General features: G+C 37.5%; 1 protein-coding gene across 1 annotated transcript in view; it reads left to right on the top strand.

The window, feature by feature from the left end:
- The window catches only part of DNAI1 (dynein axonemal intermediate chain 1), a 247,207-nt gene that overhangs the window by 50,879 nt on the left and 189,239 nt on the right, over window positions 1-7,089 (top strand). The window lies entirely within an intron of this gene.

The following is a 7,089-nucleotide window of genomic DNA, read 5'->3' as shown; positions in this document are numbered from 1 at the left end:
GGTTGAGTTGGAGTGATCTACCACACCTTATACTTAGTGGTTCATTCCTGGTCCAGCCCACTAGAGGAAATGTCAGTGAAGGCAGTACCAGCTACTTTAGATCACTTGTGACAGTGGTGATTTGCCATCCTAAAAGAAGTTTCCTATCCTGAGCTATGTGCCCTCTATGTTAGGCCTACACATGTAATGACCTCGAGGCCAACAGGAGAGGTGGGCTCCTTCTCCCTTGAGTTGTGGGCAGCCAGATGGGCTAAATCACTGCATCTTACTTTATTGTTGAATAACAGACTATTACCTATAGGTAGAGCATTGATTAAGCATTTGTTATTTATAAGACACTATGGTAAATGCTGGGCATACATCTATATACCATCCAGTCCCTACTTTCAAGGATCTTACATTCTAGTGGGAAAAGACAACACTTAAAAGGAATCTGGAAAGTGAGGGGCAGGGAGAGAGGCACTAACTATGAGAATGGGCCTCAGGATAGAGGTTTCTGGGTGGAGGGAAGAGAATACATATTTATATAATGCCTACTATGTGCCAGGCACCGTGCTGAGTGCTTTACAAACATTCTTTAATTTGATCTCCAGACAAGAAATGTTGAGAGCAAGCTTAGTCAGGAGTGAAGTGAATCTGGCTGGAGCCCTTGAGAAATGATGATTCGGGCTGAGAATTAGGAAATTAGGAAAGTGGGCCTCAGGGCAAAGGTCTTTTCTGGGGTGGGAAGGTGATTGGCAGCAAGGGAGAGGAGTAGTCCAAAAAGTAACACAGTTGATTGTGGAAGTCATCTATATGCTAGATGCTTAATTAACCACATGCACTATATTAATAAGAATGTAATGCAATGCAGGCATAATGGAACGTAGAAACTAATTTCAGAACAGAAAATGTATATACAGGACAGGATATGAAAACCAATTATTGCTACAAGATAGGATGTAGGAGAAGGTACATTCCATTAATCGTTCCAAAGAAATATTTGCCATTTCTTCTTGACCAGGCATGGATGCCAGTAAATTTGTCTCTGGCCTGAGTATATGGCATAACTTGCCTAAGACAGTCTCTTAATTGCTATATGGACTACCACAAAACACATATATAAGTCACATATACTGTGGGAGCTAGAAGGGACATTTAAGATCATCTGGTCCAAGCCCCTTCCTTTACTCTTTCAGTGGAATGAGAGGTTTGTCCTTACTAAAAGAATTACTCCAGCATCATAGGTAGAAAAGGGATTTTGGTGGTAAGGGAACCTTACTTCATTTGAATTTTATTTTTATTGATGATTTTTTTGTTTTTGTGTCACATTTGTTTCTGAATATATCCTTCCTCCTCTATCCAAAAAGCTTTCCCTTATAGCAAAAAAAAATATATTTAAAGAAAGAGAGGGGAAAAAAAGAAACTTCAGTGTATGTGCAGTGAAGAAAATTAGTTACATTTTGTCATCTCTCCTCTGGGGCCAAGCTTGGTCATTATAATTACACAGCATTCGTTTTCATTTTTTCCTTCTGTTTACATTCTGATAATCACTGCATGGTATTTTCTTTTATGTAGTTTTTTTTTTACACTTAGAAAGCATATGTTCATATATATCAGAACACAAAAATAGGATTCTATATGAAACTACGAATCTCCATTTCATAGCATTTGCTTCTTTAAAAAATTATGTAATTATACACATTACTTTTAAAATTATTCTGATTGTATCTTCGGTTCTCTTCTGTGCATTAAAAAATGTTACAGTGGCCCTCCTTTTTTGGGGGAGTGGAAGGGCATCACTATTTTTAGTTTCCTCTTACTGCAGTCCCCTCGCAATAAGAGAGAGACACAGAGACAGAGAGTCTTTATTACAAATAAGCATAGTCAAGCAAATTGAATCCACACAGTGGCCATGTCCAAAGATATATGTCTCTGCCCCTTATGCCCCTCACCTCTCTGTCAGGAGGCGGGTAGAATGCTTCTCTGAAGTTCCTTTGGGGACATGGTTGAACATCTCTTTGATTAGAGTTCTTACTTCTTTTTCTTTACTCTCACTGCCCTTGTACATACCTAAGTCCTGATTACCTTGAATAAAGAATTCCCTGAAGTGGTCGCTTGTTTTCAAATTTGCACTGCATGTTTCCATGGGGCTGGAACCAATGACTATATTTTGCATAATTATAACTTCAATAGCACAAATTCAAATACATTGTGACTACTTCAGGGGATTCTTTATTCTCTCTGATCAGACCTTAGCTGTAAATTGTTCACTCTGCATCAGTTCATGCTATCCAGGATTCTCTGAAGTTGTCTGTTTTCTCATTTCTTACAGTGTAATAATACTCTATTGCATTCATATACTATGATTTATTCAGTCATCCCACAATTGTTAAGGACAACCCTTACATTCTAGATTAAAAAAAAAAACTTTCCTCCCTATCAAAAAGCCCCCTTCAAGATCAGTAAGTTTGTTTTGAATAAAACTATTTCTTTCCCAGTTTTGTGTTCCCTCAAGCCCCCCTTTCCACACCTCAACCTGTTTCCCTATTGAGTCCAGTGGTTTTCTACGCCAAACTGATGTTTATTCAGCCTTCCTTCATCCATTTCAATTTCCTTTCACCCCTTCCACCACATTGGTATACTCTTCTAATGTACCCCAGTTATGAGAAATAGCAAGTCCCACTTACTCCCTCCTCTCTCTCCATATGTATGTATTCTTTTACTCTCTTCTCTGTCCCTTCAGAATAGAACCAATCCACTCCCAGGACCTCTGCTTTACTTTCTTAACTCTCTCAATATTTTTTGAAGATGATAAAGTTATAAAGGGATACTCATTTCTTCTCTCCCATCAGAATATTAACCCTAACCTAGGCAACTAGCTGGGTGTCCCAGTGGATAGAGCCCTGGACTTGGAGTCAGGAAAATCTGAGGTCAAATCCAGCCCTAGTAACTTACTAGCTGAGTGATTCTAGGCAAGTACTCAAACCTCTGTATGCCTCCGTTTCCTCATCTGTAAAATGGGGAAAACTGTAGCACTTACCTCCCAGGGTTGTTGAAAGGATCAAAGGAGAGAATATTTGTAAAGCTATAAATGCTAGCTACAAGTGCTTCTTCCAATTACTCAAATAAATATGCCTTTACCTTTATAACATCACACTTATACATCTCTTCTTGTTTGATACTTCTACCACCCTAGCGTAGGCCCTTATCCTCTCATTCTTGGACTATTGCAAAATCTTCTAGTTTTTTTCCCTTCCTGAAGTCTCTTTCCCAGTTCTCATCCATTTTCCATTCAGCTTTTATATTAATTTTCCTAAAGCACAGATTTGACCGTGTCACCTCCCCCCCCATTCAGTAAACTCCATGGCTCCCTGTCACCTCCAGGATCAAATGAATATCTGTTTGTCGTTCAAAGCCCTTCCCAACCTTTCCAATCATCTTATACTCAGTTCCTATATATATATCGATATATATAGGTGTATATATAGGTATAGATATATAGATAGATAGATAAATAGATAGATTATCTATATAGATATATAGATACACACACACACAAGATAGTCTGTCTCTAGGCTCTGTGCATTTTCACTGGTTGTTTCCCATTCCCAAATGTTCTCCTTCCTAATCTCCTCTTCTTGGCTTCCTTCAAGACATAGCTCAAATTCTACCTTTTTCAAGAAGCCTTTCTTTCTTAGTCCCACCCTACTCTCAACCCCCAGTGCCCTACCTGAGATTACCTCCTGGCTTCCATCAAGTCCCAGCTAAAATTCCATATCTACAAGAAACCTTTCCTGATCCTCTTAAATGTTGGGACCTTCCTTCTATTGATTATCTCCAATGTATCTTGTTTTTATCTTATTTGTACATAGTAGTTGTTTTCACGTTTTCTCTCCCATTAGACTGTGAATTCCTTGAGAGGAAAGAGTGTCTTTTGCCTTTTCTTTGTATCCTCAGCACTTAGCACAATGCCTGGCACATAGTAGGTGCTTAATAAATGCTTATTGACTGACTAACTTTTATAAGTTTCTCTGGATTCTTCTGTTTGTATTCAAAAGTTCCTACTCTGCTCTCGTCTTTTTTTTTTTTTTTTTTTTTTTTTTTTTTTTTTTTTTTTTTTTTNNTATTCTACTAAAGATCCATTTTCCTCCCTGGAGAATTATATTCAGCTTTGCTAAGTTATTTTTGGTTGTAAGCTTATAACTTTTGCCTTTTGGAATATTGTATTCCAAGGTTTCCAGTTTTTAACAGAAAATTCTAGGTTTTGTGTGATCCCAACTATAGTTCTTTGATAATTGAATTGCTTTTTTCTTTGACAGTGGGAGATCTGGACTTTGGCTGACGTTCCTGGAACTTTTCCTTTTTAGAGTTCTTTTTAGGAGGTGATCATTAGATTCTTTCTATCTTTATCTTGCCTTCTGGTTCTAATAGATCTGGGCACTTTTCATTTATGACTTCTTGAGTTAGCATTCAGGCTATAAATTAAAAAAAACCCAACAAACCATGGTTTTCAGGGAAGCCAGTGATTCTTAAATGGTCTCTCTTTATCTATTTTACAAGTCAATTGGTTTTTATATTAGCTATCTCACATGTTTTTCTATTTTTTCAATCTTTTGCTTTTGTTCTAATATTTCTTTCTGACTCATGGAGGCATTGATGTCTATTTGGCATATTGTATTTTTCAGGGATTCCATTTCTTGAGTAGGGTTTACCACTTTTTTTAATCTAAGCTAATTATTTTTCTAATTCTTTCCTCTGGATCTTTTTTTCATCTCTTGCTTCATTTCCTTTATGTATGCATGTAGTATCTATGGAAAATCCATTTTTTCCTTTAAATCTCAGCTTGAATGATTCTTTCTGAGAATCTCTAGACTTGCAATATTTTTGTAATATTGGTTAGTGTTTTCTTGGATTTACTCACCTCTCCAGCTTTAGTTCCTAAATTGGGGCTTTGTGCTAGGACCAACCTCCATTCCATTCCCCTCCCCCCTGGCTTGTTATCACTTTGGGTTACTGTGCTTACCTCTATCTCCAAGGATTAGATTCCCCTGGATCTTTGTGGTTCAGAATGTTGGATTTTCTGGACTTTCTCTGACATCTCAGGACAGAGTATTAGGGACCTCAGAGCTTCAGGCCATCCTGACCAGAGCAGTGTGGAGCTTGCTCACCACTGCCTTTCCTGCTGCTACTACCAGAAGCTTCTAAAAGGTTCTCACCCTGGAATCTTTTTGATCACCCTGGGGCTCTGTTGGAGGAGCCTTCCCTCTTGTTGCCTCCTTACACAGAGCATGGCAGGCTCTACACATGCCTCATCTCTGGTTGAATTTGTACTGATTTTGCTGGAGGACCACCTCTCCTATTACAGGTGGGCGTCTGGCGAATTCTACAGTTATAGGGTAGAAGAAATCACATACTATAGTTTTTCACTAAATTTCTTGATCAAGAAATTTTACATTGGTTACATCTAGAAATGTTCATTAAGTATGTGTTAAGTACCTACTGTGTTTCAGGAAGTTTAAATATTAAGTTGCCAAGTTCTTCTTCCCCTAAAGTCCCACTTCAGTGCTCACTGTGATGAAGAGGTAGTTCTGGGTTCTCAAAGGCTGTGACACAGAGCATAAATTCCTAACAATTTGGAATGGCATTTAACATCAAGGCCCAGACTAGCAAAGTTCAGAGAGACTCATCACCAGAATGTGGTCAGCCACTCGATGACGAATTGTTTGGGCTATAGCGACTCATGAAGACCATCTATCTACTAAGCAATGGAAGAAATATGCATTAGTAGAGGTGAAATTGCATTGGGGTTCTTGTCAAGTCAATATGGAGCAAAAGAAAAGCCAATTTTAAATGAGGTTTGGCCTACAAATCTAAAAAAAAATATTGGCAAGAAAAAGAGTTGGAAGAATTTGGTCTAAATGGCTGTTGGTGTGAGTTGCTTGGCTATCTCCTAAGGGTGGTATTGTGGGTGACCTCAATGAAGCAGAAATCAGGCACTTGGAATAATAGGTTTTAAATACACATTGGTTCAAACCAGTTTGTGAGAAGCCAAAGTTATTGTCTACCTTATGTCAAACTCTGTGTCTGTCTAATACCTTCAATAAAAGTTACATTTTTTTAGGCATGCCAAAAATATCACCACACTTATTTAAATGATTGAAATGTGAAACATTCTTTTTTTTGTAACATATCATGAAGTGACTCAAAAATATGGAGAACAAATTTAAACCAACATGCATTTACTTGAGTGTTTTCCACTTTAAATCCACTAGCCAACCCTCACAAGAAAATGAACGTTATTTCTTTATATATTCACACCTTGTATTTGACCCAAAATCCTCACCTTAGTCACTAGGTTTGTCTTCAGATGACTTTTAATTGCTTACATATTCAGAGCAACACTTAACAGATGAAAATTTGTCATCACTGACGACAGTAAGAGGAATGGGCTGCAGGATCTGAAGGCAATTACCAAAGATGAAATCCAGAAATGTTTTGAGTAATGTCAGTCTCGATGAAGTAAATGTCTAGTTTGAAGGTGGCATCTGTCACTTGGATATGTAATTTTTAATAGGTTCATTTAAAAATCAGTTCTATATATGCCTTGTATGATATGAAATGTTTTCACAAAGACTAGCAAATACAGTGAATTTTTGAAAATAGCATTTTATTTTGCCCATGTAGAGATAGCCAACCTAGATTCTTTCAGGTAGGTTAATTGGACACTGACTTGATAAATTTTGACCTATTTATGTAACCACAGAGTCACAGAATGGGAGAATTGGAAGGAAACGGAGAGGTGATTTAGCCCAGCGTGTCTCACATCAATTTGGCCACCCATTGGGAGCTGACATATATTGACAGTCTGTAAATACTGATCACCATGATCGTGGTGAAATCTAGGGATGTGGTATACTCCGATGATAAATGAGAGCTGGGAAAATTTTGCAGCAAAATAGAAGAAATTCAGCCTGTTTTCATATTTGGAAAAGTCCCATTTAATAAGTATTTTTGATACATCATTTTATACTTAATATTTTAAGCAAAAAATATCACTAGTATCAAATCTTTTTCAGGGAAATGAATTTGCATTCTCCAGAATATTAG

This window comes from Vombatus ursinus, unplaced genomic scaffold (genome assembly GCF_900497805.2).
Source record: "Vombatus ursinus unplaced genomic scaffold, bare-nosed wombat genome assembly UNPS02014832.1, whole genome shotgun sequence".
Lineage (NCBI taxonomy): Eukaryota > Metazoa > Chordata > Mammalia > Diprotodontia > Vombatidae > Vombatus > Vombatus ursinus.
This window is presented reverse-complemented; position numbering and strand designations above follow the sequence as displayed.